A 19,222-nucleotide genomic window follows, 5' to 3' on the forward strand; every position below is an offset into this window, starting at 1 on the left:
CTTACAATTAGTACCTACATACGACAGAACACACAACTCCGCCATTTGGCGCCTGTCGACAGTTGTGTTAAATAGTCCAAAGAGTCAAATTAAAGGAGATTAAAGCCTTAAAACAACTGACAGTAGGCATAAAAAAAAGCACCAGCAAAAGCCAAGATGTTTTGATACACTTTAAGTCTAATCGCAGGCTGATCACTGCTTTTACTCCAACTTGACTCCTTTTGGCTCAATAAGAATCAACAGAAATAAATTATGACCAACTTGTTTGTAGCCAAAGTGGCGTTCGACTTCAACAGCCAATCCAATAAATTATACCCACAAATTGTAGTGTTAGCCACCAAAGTGGACGTTTACTCCACATTTTCACCAAATATAAGTCATTCTGTGGTGGAACTAAAGACCAACAGCCTGATTTACTACAGGTTTTGCACATGCAAATGCACTCGCAAGTCACCTGCATGTTTTGTTACGAACAACGCACAACAAGATCGCAAAATAGCACGTAGTGTCAACTTAGCATGCTCGCCTTCATGAATATTCAACTTGGGGTTTGTCCAGCCGAGCGCACAAAGTTGTGAGAGGAAACAAGACAACACAACACAATTTATCAAGGTCAAAAGGAAATCTAACTAAAGGTCAAACTGTACAACACCATCATAAGACCAGTACTACTGTATGGAGTGGAGGTCTGGACCATGGGAGAAAAGGAAGAGAGAATCCTAGAGTCAACTGAGATGAGAATGCTTAGGAGAATCAAGGGGGTGACATTGAGAGATCGAGAGAGGAGTGAAGACATCAGAAGAGAGCTACAAACAAACACCATAAATGAGAAAGTTAGAGAGATACAGTTAAGGTGGCCATGTAGCCAGGACGAAAGAGGAGAACCCAGTTAAGAAGGTATGGGAAGCAAGCATACCGGGAAGGAGACCCCGAGGACGACCTCGTAAGAGATGGATGGATTGCATCAAGGAAGATATGACCCACTTCGGAGTGAGACCGGAGGAGGCCCAGGACAGGAAAACCGCAAAAGCGGGAATACAGGCTTAGGAAAAGAAGAAGAAGAAAAGGAAATCTAACAGGTGCTGCTAGTGTCAGTAGTTTGCAAGATTGAAACGTTGGCGTTAACTGATTGTGCGTGACAGCACTGACGTGACAGCACTTACGTTGCACAGAATCTAAAAACAAATGAAAAATAAAATAAATAAAGAAAACTTCATTGTACACATGATAACAGGATCATGATACATATGCTAAGGGATTCATTTTGAATTACTCGGTGTGATTTAAAATGGTTCATGTCGTACTTGGCTGAGTGATCTTTTACCGTTTGTGTGAATATGGTCATGTATGACCTTTTTTCTACATATAATCCCACTTGGATAGACTGTTAAATGTTACATTAATATTTTTTATCTCTATGCTGATAACATTCAGCTGTATTGTTCTTTTAAGGTTTCTGAGTTTCATAAATTGTCTAGTTTAACTGATTGCCAGACTGAAATCAAGCAATGGTTAAATGATAGTTTTCTGAAGTTAAACGCAGAAAGAAACAAGCGCAAAGACACATTTCTTCAAGAGTTTCAGTCAGGTTTTAGAATTCATCATAGTACAGAAACAGCATTAGTGAAGGTTATAAATGATCTTCTTATGGCCTCGGACAGTGGACTCATCTCTGTGCTTGTTCTGTTAGACCTCAGTGCTGCTTTTGATACAGTTGACCATAAAATTTTATTACAGAGATTAGAGCATGCCATAGGTATTAAAGGCACTGCGCTGCGGTGGTTTGAATCATATTTGTCTAATAGATTACAATTTGTTCATGTAAATGGGGAATCTTCTTCACAGACTAAAGTTAATTATGGAGTTCCACAAGGTTCTGTGCTAGGACCAATTTTATTCACTTTATACATGCTTCCCTTAGGCAGTATTATTAGATGGTATTGCTTAAATTTTCATTGTTACGCAGATGATACCCAGCTTTATCTATCCATGAAGCCAGAGGACACACACCAATTAGCTAAACTGCAGGATTGTCTTACAGACATAAAGACATGGATGACCTCTAATTTCCTGCTTTTAAACTCAGATAAAACTGAAGTTATTGTACTTGGCCCCACAAATCTTAGAAACATGGTGTCTAACCAGATCCTTACTCTGGATGGCATTACCCTGACCTCTAGTAATACTGTGAGAAATCTTGGAGTCATTTTTGATCAGGATATGTCATTCAAAGCGCATATTAAACAAATATGTAGGACTGCTTTTTTGCATTTACGCAATATCTCTAAAATCAGAAAGGTCTTGTCTCAGAGTGATGCTGAAAAACTAATTCATGCATTTATTTCCTCTAGGCTGGACTATTGTAATTCATTATTATCAGGTTGTCCTAAAAGTTCTCTAAAAAGCCTTCAGTTAATTCAAAATGCTGCAGCTAGAGTACTGACGGGGACTAGAAGGAGAGAGCATATCTCACCCATATTGGCCTCTCTTCATTGGCTTCCTGTTAATTCTAGAATAGAATTTAAAATTCTTCTTCTTACTTATAAGGTTTTGAATAATCAGGTCCCATCTTATCTTAGGGACCTCGTAGTACCATATCACCCCAATAGAGCGCTTCGCTCTCAGACTGCAGGCTTACTTGTAGTTCCTAGGGTTTGTAAGAGTAGAATGGGAGGCAGAGCCTTCAGCTTTCAGGCTCCTCTCCTGTGGAACCAGCTCCCAATTCAGATCAGGGAGACAGACACCCTCTCTACTTTTAAGATTAGGCTTAAAACTTTCCTTTTTGCTAAAGCTTATAGTTAGGGCTGGATCAGGTGACCCTGAACCATCCCTTAGTTATGCTGCTATAGACGTAGACTGCTGGGGGGTTCCCATGATGCACTGTATCTTTCTCTTTTTGCTCTGTATGCACCACTCTGCATTTAATCATTAGTGATCGATCTCTGCTCCCCTCCACAGCATGTCTTTTTCCTGGTTCTCTCCCTCAGCCCCAACCAGTCCCAGCAGAAGACTGCCCCTCCCTGAGCCTGGTTCTGCTGGAGGTTTCTTACTGTTAAAAGGGAGTTTTTCCTTCCCACTGTAGCCAAGTGCTTGCTCACAGGGGGTCGTTTTGACCGTTGGGGTTTTACATAATTATTGTATGGCCTTGCCTTACAATATAAAGCGCCTTGGGGCAACTGTTTGTTGTGATTTGGCGCTATATAAAAAAAAATGATTGATTGATTGATTTCTGACGTCTGCCAATCCGGATCCAGACCACCTCCAAAATTCAGTGGAGTCTTCCATGACCGAAAATCTATCTGTGGTGCAAATTTCATCAAAATCCACACAGTACGTAGTTTTGAGGTAATCCTGCTAACTAACAGACAGACAGACAAATAAATAAATAAATAAATGCTTCTTTTTTTTATGTCCTTGGCGGACATGAAAAAAGAAAGGAAACTGATTTAGCATTCCCTAACCCTAACTCAACAACATTCCTGAAATTAAGTAACACATTAGCTTCTTAGGCTCCTCTGTTCAGTCGACTCTTAGAAACCTGGATGTTGTCTTTGACAGTTCAGTGTCCCTCAAGCATCATTCAAACAGCTGGTTTTAAATTGTTCTTTTCCATTAAGGAATATTTCAAAACTCAGCCTGCTGGTGTAAAAGACTGAATTGGACATGATTATTCATGTTTTTGTCTCTTCTTGTTTGGATTATTGTAACTTTTTTTAAGTTGTCTTAACAAATCAGGTTTGGAACAGTTTCACACTGTACAGAATGTTGCTGTCAGACTTTTAACTGGCACAAACAGAAGAGCTCACATCACTCTCGATTGACTGGCAGTAAATTTCAGAATTATTTTTCGTTTGAACTTTGAGGGCCCTACATGGACGAGCTCCCCAGTACATCACAGACCTACTGAAACCTTGTTCTTCTTCCTGGGCCCTGAGGTCATCAGGTCAGAGGTTGCTGACGGTCCCAAACATTTGTTTTAAAACTTGGTGGGGATTGATTGTTTCAAGCAGTTGCACCAAGACTCTGGAATGCTCACCCTCTGTCTTCATGATGCATGGACTCCACTGACTTTTGAAAAGCAGTTAAAGACATTTTTATACAGACAAGCTTTTAGCTAAACTGTTTTTTAATGCATTTTCTATGTTTATTGTGTTTTATATAGCGTCTGAGTGCATTCTTTGTGCAGATTCTGGTAAGTGTGCCTGTTTTTGCTCTGCCCATTATACATGGACACATTTATTCTGAAAGAAACAAGCACAAAATAAAGTTAAGTACAACCAACATTCATAATGAATGATTTACTCATTTATTTTATTCTGTGCAGCCTCTGTGCTGGAACAGCAATCTGTCAAATACAATCACTTAACGCCAAAGTTTCAAACTCGCAAACTGCAGACGCCATCAGCAGCAGAGATTGTTTTTTTCTTTCCTTCTTTCTCTTTAGCTGCCAGCACATGAATGCAGTTATGTGTCAGAGTTTGTGTGCAATGAAGTGCAAGTGAACGTGCTCCTGATCTAAGAAATTATTTAAAAGGTCATGTCTGGATTAGAGGATAAGAGTGGTGGATCCATGGAACAACAGCCTCCCAGAGGAGTTACTGACAGCACAGAGTGTACCTGGTATCAGGGATACTGGCACACTAAATCAGGCCCTAGGGGCTCTATTTTGTCATTTTGTCATGTCTGTCTGTGAAAGATCCAGGATGGAGGTGCCTCAGTGTTGAGGACCTCAGCAACTGGAGATAAAAGACTAAAGTGCCATCTGGGATGCAAGGTGGTTCTGTGGTGTGATGGATGCAGCAATGTGCGACACATCAGTGTACGCATCCAGACCTGACCCGTCCTATCTGGATCGTGTATGGCACAGGGTCTGAAACACAAAGTGCAGGTGCATCTGAGATGTGTCCATCCACACCCTATTTACGTAGGGTTAAATCTCAGCACAGAACAGGGCAAGGGGACTAGACTTAGTCACGGACCTGGACTCTACACGGGACTTGATAAGCACGTGTCCACCGCACCCTTTTTGGAACCTCTTTCAGGGCCCAGGTAAGTCCTTGCTGCAAGTTATGTGCTTTTGAGCACCCCTGAAATGCTGTTGGGCACGACTCAAAGCTGACTAGTCAGAATTGCGCACGCAAAGGCGACAACACCACCGAGCAGCATATGTTAAAGTGAAAGTACACACGAGCAGAAGAGCTGCAAAAAGGAGAAAAGCTGATGGACTGACAGAAATGAATGAAGTTCAGCGAGGATCCAAATCATCGAGGATGAATAAGAAAATCTATGTCGCAGCACCTGGATCACAAAACCAATAGAATACCACGCCACAGACCTTCATGTCGTGGTGACACGCGTGACAAAAGACTTGCTGCTTTCTTGTTTGATGGCAGACATCACATTAGAAAAGACACAAGTCAAGAAGTCTGCAGTTAAACAACTCATGAAATGTAGATGTTTTAAGAGTTTACCTTTCCCAGCTATCTAGTGTGTGTGTGTGTGTGTGGGGGGGGGATAAATTACTCCTGTTGTTGCCTTATGGCAATGCAATAATGTTGGCTCCTAACGAAAGCTATCAAACAAACTTTATGTTGCCATTCATCTAATGTTAAGGTTAAAGGTTGTTTGCTGTCTGGGGTGTTCCTGCGATGGAAATCAATTTGACCAGCTAACATTTAGCCAATGATTGTGTGTCCTTTGACCTCCACATTAGAGATATTACTAGGACTGCTTTCTTCCACCTGTGAAATCTAGCGAAGATCCGTCCCATCCTGTCTATGGCTGATGCTGAGACCCTGATCCATGTATTTATCTCTTCCAGATTGGACTACTGCAATGTTCTATTTTCTGGTTTACCACAGTCCAGCATTAGGGCTCTCCAACTGGTTCAGAATGCTGCAGTCAGACTTGTGACAGGAAGCAGAACGTTTGACCACATTACACCCATTTTGGCGTCTCTTCACTGGCTTCCTGTCCCAGTGAGATCAGATTTTAAGGTTCTGCTACTAATCTATAAAACTGTTCATGGACTGGCACCTCCCTGCTTAGCTGACCTAATTAAACCCTATGTACCGGCCCGGGCTTTGCGTTCTCAAGGTGCAGGACTACTTTGTCTCTTGGTGAATAAGAAGTCTGCAGGTCACAGAACTTTCTGTTATCATGCCCCTGTTCTGTGGAATGATCTCTCTGCATCAATAAAACAGTCAGATTCTGTGGAGACTTTCAAGTCCAGACTTAAGACGCACTTGAGGTTTCTTCGTCAAATCATGAGAGGAAGTTTTTTTCTTACCACTGTCACCCGTGTTCTTGCTCTAGGGGTTCCAAAGGTTAGACCTTACTTGTGTGAAGTGCCTTGAGGCAACTTTGTTGTGATTTGGTGTTATATAAATCAAATAAATTGATGGAAACTGGCCTCATGGCACAAGTTGGCTCAGTGTGGCACACTGGTGCCAGTCAGTGAGAGACTGCACTCTGACTGGCTGTTCAGCTTTAGAGAATTACTAGATGAGAAGAGAAAATGTGATGAAACCAAAGGGTAGGGCAGGGATCTCCATCTTTTGCATTCTGAGAAACCAAACAAACAAACAAAAAACTCAATCATGGACACTTGCACAGCACGACTAGGAGTGTGTGATGTATTTCATCTATATCGCAGTTGTTGTTTTAACAATGCAATCTGCCGTTACTGAGTATTTGAGCCCCTGGCTACAGCAGAATAATGTCACATTGGGTAGTTTTAAATTATAATTGTAACTGAAGGTGGTTATTGAACAGCTTTCAGACTGGAAATCAGCAACTGTATCTGGCAACATTGCAGAGCAGAGATTCACAGCCACATGATCTCTCATTAGCATCATCAACACAGGTTAGCTCTTAGGTTGATTGAAGGGAAAAAAGTGTGGGGGAGACCATGCAGACACCTCCAGCCTCCTAATCTACCTGAGGAGATTAAATTGCTTGATATGGATCAACCTCATTAGTGAGGGTGGTCATTAGTAAGTAACAACTGCTGCCAAAGAGTACTAAGAGTCTTACAAACACACTTCTAAAGAATATAGCAGAGAAGCTTGAATCTCTAACTAGACTGGGTTGCTTGACGCGAGGACATTTCGCTTCAAATCGCAAAAGCTTCCTCAGCTAAAATTCTTGCTCTGGTAGTCTGACTTCTGTCTTGACCCTTGTAGAGAAGAACCAATTTTGGATAGAGAAGAATAGAGAGGAACCAGTCCAATTTTAAAGAATATCTAATTATCATCATTGTCCAAGTCACAAAAATATTGAGCTATCATTTCTGAGAAATAGGTTGTGACATATATGAAGAGATATGCTCATGTTAAAGCTCCCTGAGCGCTGTATGATCACACATAAGAAGAAAAGAAAGAAAGAAAGAAAGAAAGAAAGAAAGAAAGAAAGAAAGAAAGAAAGAAAGAAAGAAAGAAAGCTTTATCTACCTCTGACACATTGAGAGAGAGAGAGATAGAGAGAGAGACACATACTCAAATTTTTACTCTGGTTCACTCTCACATACAGAAACTCAGGCAGGGAGGACCCCCGCCCTCCCCTTTGTCCCTGTGACTGGACCTCCAGCAGAAGGCCCTGATGAGCCGAGTGTCTGGAGGATGGTGCTGAGGAAGGCCACAGACACCGTGTCGGCACTTACTGCTCCCCGGGTGCCAACCTGCGTCACAGCTGCTGGCAGAAAACATGCAAAGAAGGTGCTTATGACCTAATGACCCCACACGAGATCAGACAGAACACTTGGATGGTGTAAGACAAAGGGCAGGGCGTGGGTCTCCTCAATGTTGCACCCAGTGAGTCAAAACTTCACACATTCTTGAGAAATGTTGTTTTCTCAGAATGCAGAAGACGGAGACCCACGCCCTTTTTCTGAATCAGGCTCAAATCCTTTCAGTTGCCCCTTGTATGTTAGAAAGTCAGGTGGCATTCTGCAGAGGATTACAGAGAAGCCACACATCTGGACATCTGGTGAAGGGAGACCGTTTCTACGCTTGGTTACAAATGCACCCTCAGAAAATGCTGCATAGTTTTATTTCAGGTAAGTGCAACTGGGAAAAGTGCTGATACACGAGCAAATAAAACTTTAAATACGACAGTGAGAACGCACCAGAAATCACCAGACACACCCATTACGTCCACATTTTTCGGGGTGGGGGGGGCACGGTCAGACCCCCATCGTCACTCTGCCACCTCATCACTGGGGCCGGCCTCCTCTTTTTATTTTTTTCAGTAATAGTGGAGTGCTCGGTGTCGTTTGTGTGTGTCCATATATACATGTATCTGTATCAGATAAGGAGCTGACCCTGTGACCACAGACAATCATTTAGTTGTCCAGCTGGAGACTGGTACTCGGGTAGACAGCAGTGGCAGTTATAAATATCTTTATCATGAGCTGGAATCTGTATCCGTATGGAGAGCTGAACTGCCACCGGCAGGGCTGGCATCTAAAAATAGCAGGCAGGCAGTCGACACTGCCTCCGTCTCAACTGGATTTGATTAGCCCCGAGAAACTCTGCCCACTGTGTGTGTGTGTGTGTGTCTTGCTTGGACGCCTGCGCTCTTCTCAGTGCAATCCAACCAAACAGCTACTCTTCAACATACTTAGAATGTGAAGGTCTTTCATTTGTGGCAAACTGAAATTAAATTAAATTGTGACAGATTCTGCATTTCTGGACCTGAAAACAGACGAGAACATAAAACCTGCAGACGTGGAATCTTAACAGCAGTAACACTTGAATATGCTGAGAGAAAGTATTGTATTTTTACATCACAACGCGTTGTGTTGGCAGAACAGACTGTTCTGTTTCAGGAGCCGAACATATAACCTTCTGATCAAGCTGATAAGCTGCACTGGATTTAATGGAGCCTTACTTGAGTCGTGTGCTGTGTGCACGTGTCTGTGTGTGACAGCAGCTCTTGTGCCATCATTCATGTATTTTACTCATCAAATCTTTTTCCAACTCAATGAGTAAATATTCCGTTAACCTTCCTTTAATGCCTTCACCTAAAATGCTCGATCTCAGACTGTTGAGTGTCACTCCAAACATTTTAACAGCAGATGTGCTCGCGAACTTAAGTTGCACATTTTGTGAAAGGTAAAAATAGCTTAATTTCTTGGTAAAGCTCATTCTAACAAGCTCCAGAGAAACAACCATCAACGATGTCCAGAAACAATCATAATCACCAGTGATCCGGATCTGGATTGGCAAATGTCAGAAATCCCTGACTGCTCTTGTTTTATTTTATTATTACTTCTATTTTGTCATTTGATTTTTAAATGGACCACAATGGAAATAAGTGTTTTCAGTTTCTTGAGTCATCCATGTATTTTCAACCTATTTACAATTACATTATGTACTTACACTGAACTTATTAAATAAAATGACGCACGCACTCACACCGCTAATATAAAGATGATATATGGCCCCTGTTGGAATGGCATGTTAGTCCAGAATGTAGTTAGCAACATCCATCGTTCAGTGTTAGCTAATATCCGTAGTTTTTCCAGAAATATTAGTCCTATTAATGTTCCATTTTGGCAGCATTAAGCACCGCAAACAGCAAATATCAGCTCTCCCTCATTTGTCCATCATCAAAGTTATACACACACGCAGAGCTTTTTGTCTTCTCTGTATTCTGCCACAAGCAAGTGGTTTTAATTTTACACACCCACAAACAGAGACGGTGGCAAAAGACATTAAATGCAGTACAGTTTTCAATCATGGTATTGGCAACATGACACTTAACTAAACTGACTAAACCAATTGAACCACAAAGACAATAAATCAACAACACTAACACCACTGTTTAACATGAACCATAACATTTAAAACCTCAAAACCAAAAACTCCCACGGTGCATTGTACCACGATGTCCATTGTTCACTGTTGTTAGCTAATATTACTAATTTCTCCAAAAATATTAGTCTTATCAACTGTTTTCGCAGCGTTCATACCTGACCCAAAATACATAAGCATACCAAACAGCTACTGTCAGGTCTCTCCAGTTTCTCAGTGATCAAAGCCAAACACACACACAGAGCTCACTTGGCAATTATACTATAGACAATAATAATAAGAGCTATATAGCAGAGATAAAGACATACCGCACTTTACATTGGAAATTGTTACATTCCCATGGTATATTTCATTACGGATGGGATGTATTAAAAACACTGCGGTTAGCGTCACTACATGTGAACATGTGTTTGCAGTTAGCTTTAGCATAAGCAGTTACCATTAACCTTGAGTAACACTACCATGACTTCTGGTAACTGTTAGCATTAGCCATAGTTATAAATGCATATGCTACAGCTACACACAGGTAGCAATTCAACTCAAACTTTATTTCTAAAGCACATTTAAAATGACAGCCGTCAACCAAAGTGCCGTTACAAAGGGGCCACCAGGTTGTGCCAATAATAAGTATATATATATATATATATGGATGGATGGATGGATGGATAAAATTACAGCAGGCAATAAAAACAATAAAACACATAGATGCATTTGCTCATTTAGGAAACGCCAGGGAGATGTGGGTTTTTAGGGAGGATTTAAAGGTATCTGGGGTCAGGGTTGATCTAATATGGAAGGGGAGAATGTAGCAAAGGCCCTGTTACCTCTAGTCTTTTGTCTAGTTTTTGGCAGCTCCAGCAACAGTTGGTCAGAAGACCTTAAGGCTCTGGTTGGGATGTAATGAAGCAGGTTGCACTGTCTTTACTGTTTAAATGCCCCAACCTATGGTAGGTCTCAAAGGCATGTTTTCTTAAAAACAAACAAACAAACAAAAAAGTGTTAGGAGATACCCCCACCACCACCACCACCAAAACATCTTGGGGTGTTGATGGTTAATAGGAGCAGTCTGCATTCAGAGACACCACAGCAAGAAAATCCCGAATAAAAAACAGCAAGATCCACGTGGTTCCTTTCAAGATGTACTCGTCTGCTTGGGTGTTTGCCTACCAGGGACCAGGGACACTCTGTGGTGTGGTGGATCTGGCAACATGCAGTGATGCACTGCACCAGCGCAGGTTCCCACACTAAACTTGAACTTGATGTTTCTGTGAACTGGAACACCCCCCCCCCCCCTTTTTTTCAACCACTCAAAACTGAGTTCATTTTGTGACCCCAACCCATTGTAAAAAGCAAAAATAATGAGTTTTAATGAGGTTTTTCCCCTTCGTTTCCACGCCTTACCTGTGACTACATCATCAGTGTTCACTGGTCTTTCCCAAGTTCTGTAAATGTACCGGATGACCCAACAATAACTTTTGTTTTACATGACAATTAAAAAAAAAAAAAAATTATTTATTAATTGTACAAATGCACATAGTTTGCAAAAGGTTGAATGGATCTTGCGTCGCCCGGCACTAAATGGTGAATTATCTGTGATTCTGCCATTTTATTGAAACATACGGTGCACTGTGTGCTCAATCATCCCTCACCCCTTCCCCTCACTGGCTCCCTGAGAACTTTCGCAAATTTTGCCAGTGTACTTGTTGGACTGATTTTGAATTCAGGTTGAGCTGACCTCACCGTCTACAGTGTGATGACTTTCATATGAATTATTTAAATGATAAGAATTCAAACAAAAATAACTATTCCTCAATTTGCCAAGAAACGTCATACGTTGGAGCCCCTCTGGGCATCCGTGAAACTTAATCCAAAAGTGACTCTCAAAGATATTCTGGCAGTGAACACTGCAGTAATATCTTCCAAATGGCTACCTGTAATGGAATGATTTCATTTCATATTTTGCTGGGTTAAGAGGTGCAAGTCATATAGAAAACTGTGCACTCCAAGACCACCGATGCTGGTAGCAGAACTGCACAAAGACTCTGCTCAGCCTCACTTCTTTTTCTTTTTGCAATAACCCATCAGAAATATACATATATCTATATACTATCAACAATCTCTATAATGCAACAAAATGGCATGACAGCAAGTCAATGCAGCGCGGGACACAGCGCTTCGATACCCCAGACATTTGGTTCTGTTGAAGATAATGGGTTAGCGTTTGTGGAATGGCCTCAGTGCCATCTGTTTGGTGGAGATAGGCTGACAGGACGACTGAATGAACTCTGAATCACAGCAGTCAGCACTGCAGCAACTCACCGACAAACACCAAGGTGAGGCTGCTGTAACCCACCATGTCACTCAGCTCACCTCTCACCTAAATCCCCAGCAGATGGAGTCTGGGGGTCCAAATCCCCAGGAAAATAAAAATATACAATCCCTGCTCTATTACAGTCCCACCTTCATAGCAATTCTCCAAACGTTTCAATGCCAGAGGTCCAACACTACAGGCAAAGAATAAGAAAGCTGGAAGAGGTCAGCAGATGACAAACACTCAGAAAGTGTAGGTGATTTCAGTGAGATAAGTACCTGAGAAAACAGGTCTGTGAGGTGAATCCAACTACAACCACAGCACATTTTTGAAGTCTACAGGTGCCAGCATTTGGCTGGAGGACTGGGACGCAGTTAAGATTGAGATTTAAGTAGGCGGTAAGATACAGATTCCTATCCTCTGAAAATATTACATCCCTGTGTGACTGAGCTTTACTGACCGTGGTGGATTTGGTAGTTTGTGGCTGGTAACTGATTACTGACTCCCACCGAGCCGTGCAACGGCTCTCTGCACTAATCTGCTCACAAAAGTAGTTAAACATGTCCCAGTCATTTATTAACATCTCCACTCAACTATTTCAAAGCAAAATATAAGTCACCCTATCCACGTGGATTACTGTGAAAACACACTTACCAGCCACTTTATTAGATACACCTGTTCAACTGCTTATTAACATTAATAAGTAATCAGCCAATCACATCGCAGCAACTCAATGCATTTAGTCATCTAGACGTGGCGAAAACGACTTGCTGAAGTTCAAACTGAGCATCCGAATGGGGAAGAAAGAGGAATTAAGTGACTGAGCAGCAGCTGTGTGGATGAAAATGCCTTGTTGATGTCAGAGGTCAGAGGAGAATGGCCAGACTGGTTGAATGGGTGAACGCGTGATATCATCGTGTTGATATGGACCAACATCTCTGAGGAACGTTTCCAACACCTTGTTAAATCTATGGAATGAAAAATTAAGGCAGTTCTGAAGGCAAACGTGGGTCCAACTGCTACTAGAAAGGTGTACCTAATAAAGTGGCTAGTGAGTGTATGTCACATATGATGGGGGGGGGGGGGGGAGTGCAAGGCTGAATTTACCGTCCATCCTGTCCACTCTGGCTCCGGGACAAAAATAGATAAACTAACTCTGCCATACTGTCACAGCCTCACAATAACAAGACGTGCATTGACAAGATGCATTTAACTGTCTGTTCCAGTAGATGCCAAAACTCTTCTGCAGAAAATAAAGAAAAATAAAAACCCTCTTACCGCACTCTCCACACATCTGAATGTTATTCCGCTGTTAATGTCGACTACTGAGCAAGCATCAAACATCTCACAAAAACTTGAATATATGATTGGTAAAAACTAAAGATCTGTGAGTAAACTCAGAAAAATCATACACCATCACTGGACAAAGTAAACATAAGGATTATTAAAACAAATCGTTGATTTTACAGCCAGTTTCAGTCATGAACCCTGAACGTGTCTTGAATTTCAGGTTCATCAATTATGAAGCTGGACCTGAAATTTCATGACTTTTGTTGAAGAAAATATTTCTAATACTCGGAAAAATCTGCACAAAGTTCGAGGTACTTTCAGAGGCATCCATGCGAAAAATGTCCTCCTCACTAAACAGAGTTGGTTGAATATTTTGCCTGGTGATCAACACAGAACACAGATTAGCAAAAAAGAACAAATTAACTTCTTGCTTATAACGGCAAAGAAATTCACTCTTGGCACTAATGTCCAGGGAGGTTTCCATGAAACATTAAAGCTCGAGGGCCTTTCAAATTTCACAAAACTGAGAAAATTTAGTTTCTACTGAAATCCAAGCATTAGAATGTAGGTTTACTTTTGTAACATGATGAAAAATTACAGCTCATTTTAATGAAGAGGACATAATGTCATGGTTCGTGGTGGCTTGACCCTGAAAGTTATAGGAGGCAAATGCAGACTCACAGATACAGTTGTTGGAGTAAGGAAAAAGTAACTTTATCTGGTAAACTGGCAATTGGTTCGGTACACAGGAAATCAGTCAACGTAGTGGAGGTACAGGCAGGTAGCAAGCTGAGGCGGAGTCCAAAAAACAAGCACAGTTCCAAATACACGGCAACAGGAGTTCACAGGGCTGAGGCAGAGGCAAACTCAAAAAACGAGCAGAGTTCAGGGATAAGACGAGGTGGAAGCCCGTAACACAGGCAAAGTCAGAAATATTACAAGGCAAAACAAGACAAAGGCGTGAGGCTGGAAAGTGCAACATGCAACAATCTGGTGAGGGACTGTGAGACTGTGAGGGCTTAAATACTAGTGGAAGAATCAGAGTGGGAAATGAGGAACAGGTGTGCAGAGAGTGCTGGAAGGGGGCGTGACCAGGGAAGACAAAGGTAAGTGCAAGAGAGTGCAGTAAGGCAAAAGCAACATGAACTGGGGCAAGATAATTAAATGACAGAAAAACCAACGGTGCAAAATGTGACATGCTTGATTAATCATAATAAACACGAACAAAACAGAGGGGCAAAACTAAAACTAAGGTGGCAAGTCGAGGAGTGACAGACCAGTGATAACTAAAAAGAGAGGACGTGACACAGGAAGTGAATACACTAAACATGACAAAACAAACGATTGACAAAATAGGAAATAAATGATGAACAAATCAAAACCAGGGCCTAGGTATAGTAGAGAAGCTTGAATCGTTGACTGGACTGGGTTGCTTGACGCGAGGACGTTTCGCTTCAAATCACAGAAGCTTCCTCAGCTAAAATTCTTGCTCTGGAAGTCTGACTTCTGTCTGACTCTTGTAGAGAAGAATAAAACAACATCAAGCAACCCAGTCCAGTCGAAGATTCAAGCTTCTCTACTATGGAAACCACCTGGACAACTGAGAGCCTACACAGAAACAGGGACTAGGTAATACAATGAATGACTAAACCATAAATAAATGATGCATGGAATAAAACCGGTAACAGAAGCATTACACAAAGTACAGAAATGAACAGAACCAAACCAAGATTTACACATGACCACATATAATAATATGAAAAGTAAAACTATAAAACCCTCAGTGGAAGCCTAGACCAAATAAGGGGAAAACCCAGACATGAACTCCAGGCTAGGGCAGGTCCTGACATCACTCCCCCACCAAGGCAGCCGGCACCGACGGCTGTCAGAAACACCACCCCAAAACCCAGAGAGCGGCCACCAGGCACCCATCCAACCAGGGGCGGGCAGGTGGGGGATTGGAGGAGGGACACAAAACCATGGGAAACCGGCAGAAAAACCTGAGGCAGGAGGCGGCATGATGGACAACCAACAACCCTCAACACGGGGAACAGAGTGCCTGAGCCCGAACGGGTGACCAAACCCAGAGAGACCCCCAAATGGACGACAACAGGGCTGAACTAGGGACCAAGGAACCCCAAGAGTCCAGTCCTGGGGTACACAGCAGCCCACGGGAGAGTCAGGAGGGCGACCATTATGCCCAACAAGAGGCAAGCGTGCGACAGGAGGTTCCCCGAGGGATGGACGGGAACAGAGATGAAACCAGAACCTGGGACAGGGCAGGGCATGGAAGTGGGACAAAATTTCCCCGGCATCACAGCAGTGAGCAAACGGGAGAGACCAACAAACCTGAGCAATGAACGAAGGGGACGGAGGACCTGCGTGGCCACTCTCCGCACAATCCCAAGAATACAACAAGAAGAAAAAGCAGTCAGTAACAACCAGACAAACCAAGGAAAGAATGGAGGTGTTGTGTGGGCCGCCGAAGAGGAGGTACTGCTGGCCCACCACCACAAGATGGCGCCCTGCTTGAAGTGCGGGCTTCAAGCACGAGAGGGCGTCGGAGCGACCAGGAGTGACAGCTGTCACACATCATCCGTACCAGCTGTCACTCATCCACTACTCATCACCACCACCATAAAGGCCGGACTGCAACTCCACCTCCCCGCCGAGAAATCAACTACCAATCAGGTAATTTTCTCTGCTGACTCAAAACATTGAGTAATAATCTGAACTTCTTTGCAGCCGTTTTCCTGTGGTGTGTCCTTATCTGTGGGATTGGCGTTTGGTGTGATCAGCGACGGCTTCGCTTCACACCCCAACCAGATAAGTGGTTAGACAGGAGCTGCACGAGTGTGTGATTGGAGGTGGAGGTGCTCCCTCCTAACTGAATACAGACTGTGGGATTACTGAGTGTGCGACCTCACACTCATCAGGACTGTCTCTGTTCTCTGCCAGCAGTACCGGGTCTGACTGCTGAAGACAGCGGCCACCTGGGGCGCAGTGCTTGGCGGCTCCGGTGTTCTTCAGCTCCGTTGGCAGTGGAAGCTGTGTGGATCTGGCTCTTCTCTCGCCAGGCGTCTTCTATCGTCGAGCCTGCCCACACGTCACCTGGTGTATGATTGACAGTCACTATATTGTTATTGTCTGTACATTGTTGTGTGATTCCCAACATTAAATTGTTTCTTTTGGCTTATCCATTGTCCGTTCATTTACGCCCCCTGTTGTGGGTCCGTGTCACGACACTTTCACAACAGGAGGGAGAGAAAAACAGATGACGGACACCAAAAATAGAACCCAAATACCACCAATAACAACTATGCTGGAAAACCAAAACCACAAAATGGAAGGATTGCCAAAAGTGAAAATCCTGACAAAAAAAATGAAGGGAGGAACAAAATAAAAAGAAAAGCCACTGAACAAAACTTCTACACGGACCAAGGAAAGTGGGGGAACCAAGAAGGGAACTACATGTAGAGGAACACTGTGAAATAAGGACAAACAACACATGAAACAACCATCAGACAGAAATTTTATGGGAACTGTGGAGAGGATACAAACACAAAATACTGCTACATAAATAAATAAAAGGTAAAAGGTACAAAAAGGAACCAAACTGACATAGAGGGTAATCAAAAATTGAACCTTGATGAATAGAACAGAGAGTGGTATTCAATGCAAAGGGACCTGGAGGGATGACCCATGTCAAACGAGAACCGAGTGGGGACCAGGGAGACATGAGTTCCAGAAACCACCACAAAAATAGCATGTTTGCTACTAGCAGGGTAATGTTAGCAAATAGGGACCAATCCGGAACGAGATTCAAAACACAAAACTGTTTACCAAACCAAAACAACCAGAAGAGCATTACTTGCCAGAAAAGGGAACCTAATGAACAGAGAAACTTGCCAAAAATACACTCAACAAAAATATAAATGCAACACTTTTGGTTTTGCTCCCATTTTGTATGAGATGAACTCAAAGATCTAAAACTTTTTCCACATACACAATATCACCATTTCCCTCAAATATTGTTCACAAACCAGTCTAAATCTGTGATAGTGAGCACTTCTCCTTTGCTGAGATAAGCCATCCCACCTCACAGGTGTGCCATATCAAGATGCTGATTAGACACCACGATTAGTGCACAGGTGTGCCTTAGACTGCCCACAATAAAAGGCCACTCTGAAAGGTGCAGTTTTGTTTTATTGGGGGGGGGGATACCAGTCAGTATCTGGTGTGACCACCATTTGCCTCATGCAGTGCAACACTTCTCTTTCGCATAGAGTTGATCAGGTTGTCAATTGTGGCCTGTGGAATGTTGGTCCACTCCTCTTCAATGGCTGTGCGAAGTTGCTGGATATTGGCAGGAACTGGTACACGCTGTCATATACGCCGGTCCAGAGCATCCCAAACATGCTCAATGGGTGACATGTCCGGTGAGTATGCCGGCCATGCAAGAACTGGGACATTTTCAGCTTCCAAGAATTGTGTACAGATCCTTGCAACATGGGGCCGTGCATTATCCTGCTGCAACATGAGGTGATGTTCTTGGATGTATGGCACAACAATGGGCCTCAGGATCTCGTCCCGGTATCTCTGTGCATTAAAAATGCCATCAATAAAATGCACCTGTGTTCTTCATCCATAACAGACGCCTGCCCATACCATAACCCCACCGCCACCATGGGCCACTCGATCCACAACATTGACATCAGAAAACCGCTCACCCACACGACGCCACACACGCTGTCTGCCATCTGCCCTGAACAGTGTGAACCGGGATTCATTCTTTGCTTATGCAAACTGATTGTTTCAGCAGCTGTCCGAGTGGCTGGTCTCAGACGATCTTGGAGGTGAACATGCTGGATGTGGAGGTCCTGGGCTGGTGTGGTTACACGTGGTCTGCGGTTGTGAGGCTGGTTGGATGTACTGCCAAATTCTCTGAAACGCCTTTGGAGACGGCTAATGGTAGAGAAATGAACATTCAATACACGAGCAACAGCTCTGGTTGACATTCCTGCTGTCAGCATGCCAATTGCATGCTCCCTCAAATCTTGCAACATCTGTGGCATTGTGCTGTGTGATAAAACTGCACCTTTCAGAGTGGCCTTTTATTGTGGGCAGTCTAAGGCACACCTGTGCACTAATCATGGTGTCTAATCAGCATCTTGATATGGCACACCTGTGAGGTGGGATGGATTATCTCAGCAAAGGAGAAGTGCTCACTATCACAGATTTAGACTGGTTTGTGAACAATATTTGAGGGAAATGGTGATATTGTGTATGTGGAAAAAGTTTTAGATCTTTGAGTTCATCTCATACAAAATGGGAGCAAAACCAAAAGTGTTGCGTTTATATTTTTGTTGAGTATAGCAAAAAGTGGAACCATGAAAAAGTGACAGTAAAGCAGATTCACGTGGGGAGTTAACCCAGTTCAATACCACTTTATGGATCCAGAAAGAGAACTTCAGTAAATCAAGTCGTGGGATGCTAACCAATTCCCAACAGAAATACAGATATTGAGAGAACTCATGTTTTAAGCAAATTATGAAACAAATGACAACTGATAAGCCAAGAACTAGCTGAGCACCAAAGAAATGCAGGAGCCGCATGTTGTCCAGAACCGAGACACTAAGCAGTCCTCCTAACGGGCCCTGAAAATGGGAAAGCATGATTAGGAAAAATAAAAGACTCACAGTTCCGCTGATTACGGCAGCAACAGTTCTTGTTGTGAAGACCTCCGAAGATCTGAATAGCAATGGAGGTGATGAAGGGATGTCCTGCGTGGGACGCGCCATTGTCG

At 42.9% G+C, this 19,222-nt stretch overlaps 1 protein-coding gene and 1 long non-coding RNA gene across 2 annotated transcripts in view; one reads left to right on the plus strand and one right to left on the minus strand.

Moving 5' to 3' along the window:
• The window catches only part of trappc9 (trafficking protein particle complex 9), a 417,688-nt gene that overhangs the window by 241,757 nt on the left and 156,709 nt on the right, over positions 1-19,222 (minus strand).
• On the plus strand, positions 1,418-9,168 carry LOC117501290. Its single transcript, XR_004557997.1, has 3 exons — positions 1,418-1,522; positions 7,642-7,646; positions 9,156-9,168. It is a non-coding gene; the product is annotated as an uncharacterized LOC117501290 (long non-coding RNA).

The sequence above is a fragment of the Thalassophryne amazonica genome, chromosome 20, assembly GCF_902500255.1.
Source record: "Thalassophryne amazonica chromosome 20, fThaAma1.1, whole genome shotgun sequence".
Lineage (NCBI taxonomy): Eukaryota > Metazoa > Chordata > Actinopteri > Batrachoidiformes > Batrachoididae > Thalassophryne > Thalassophryne amazonica.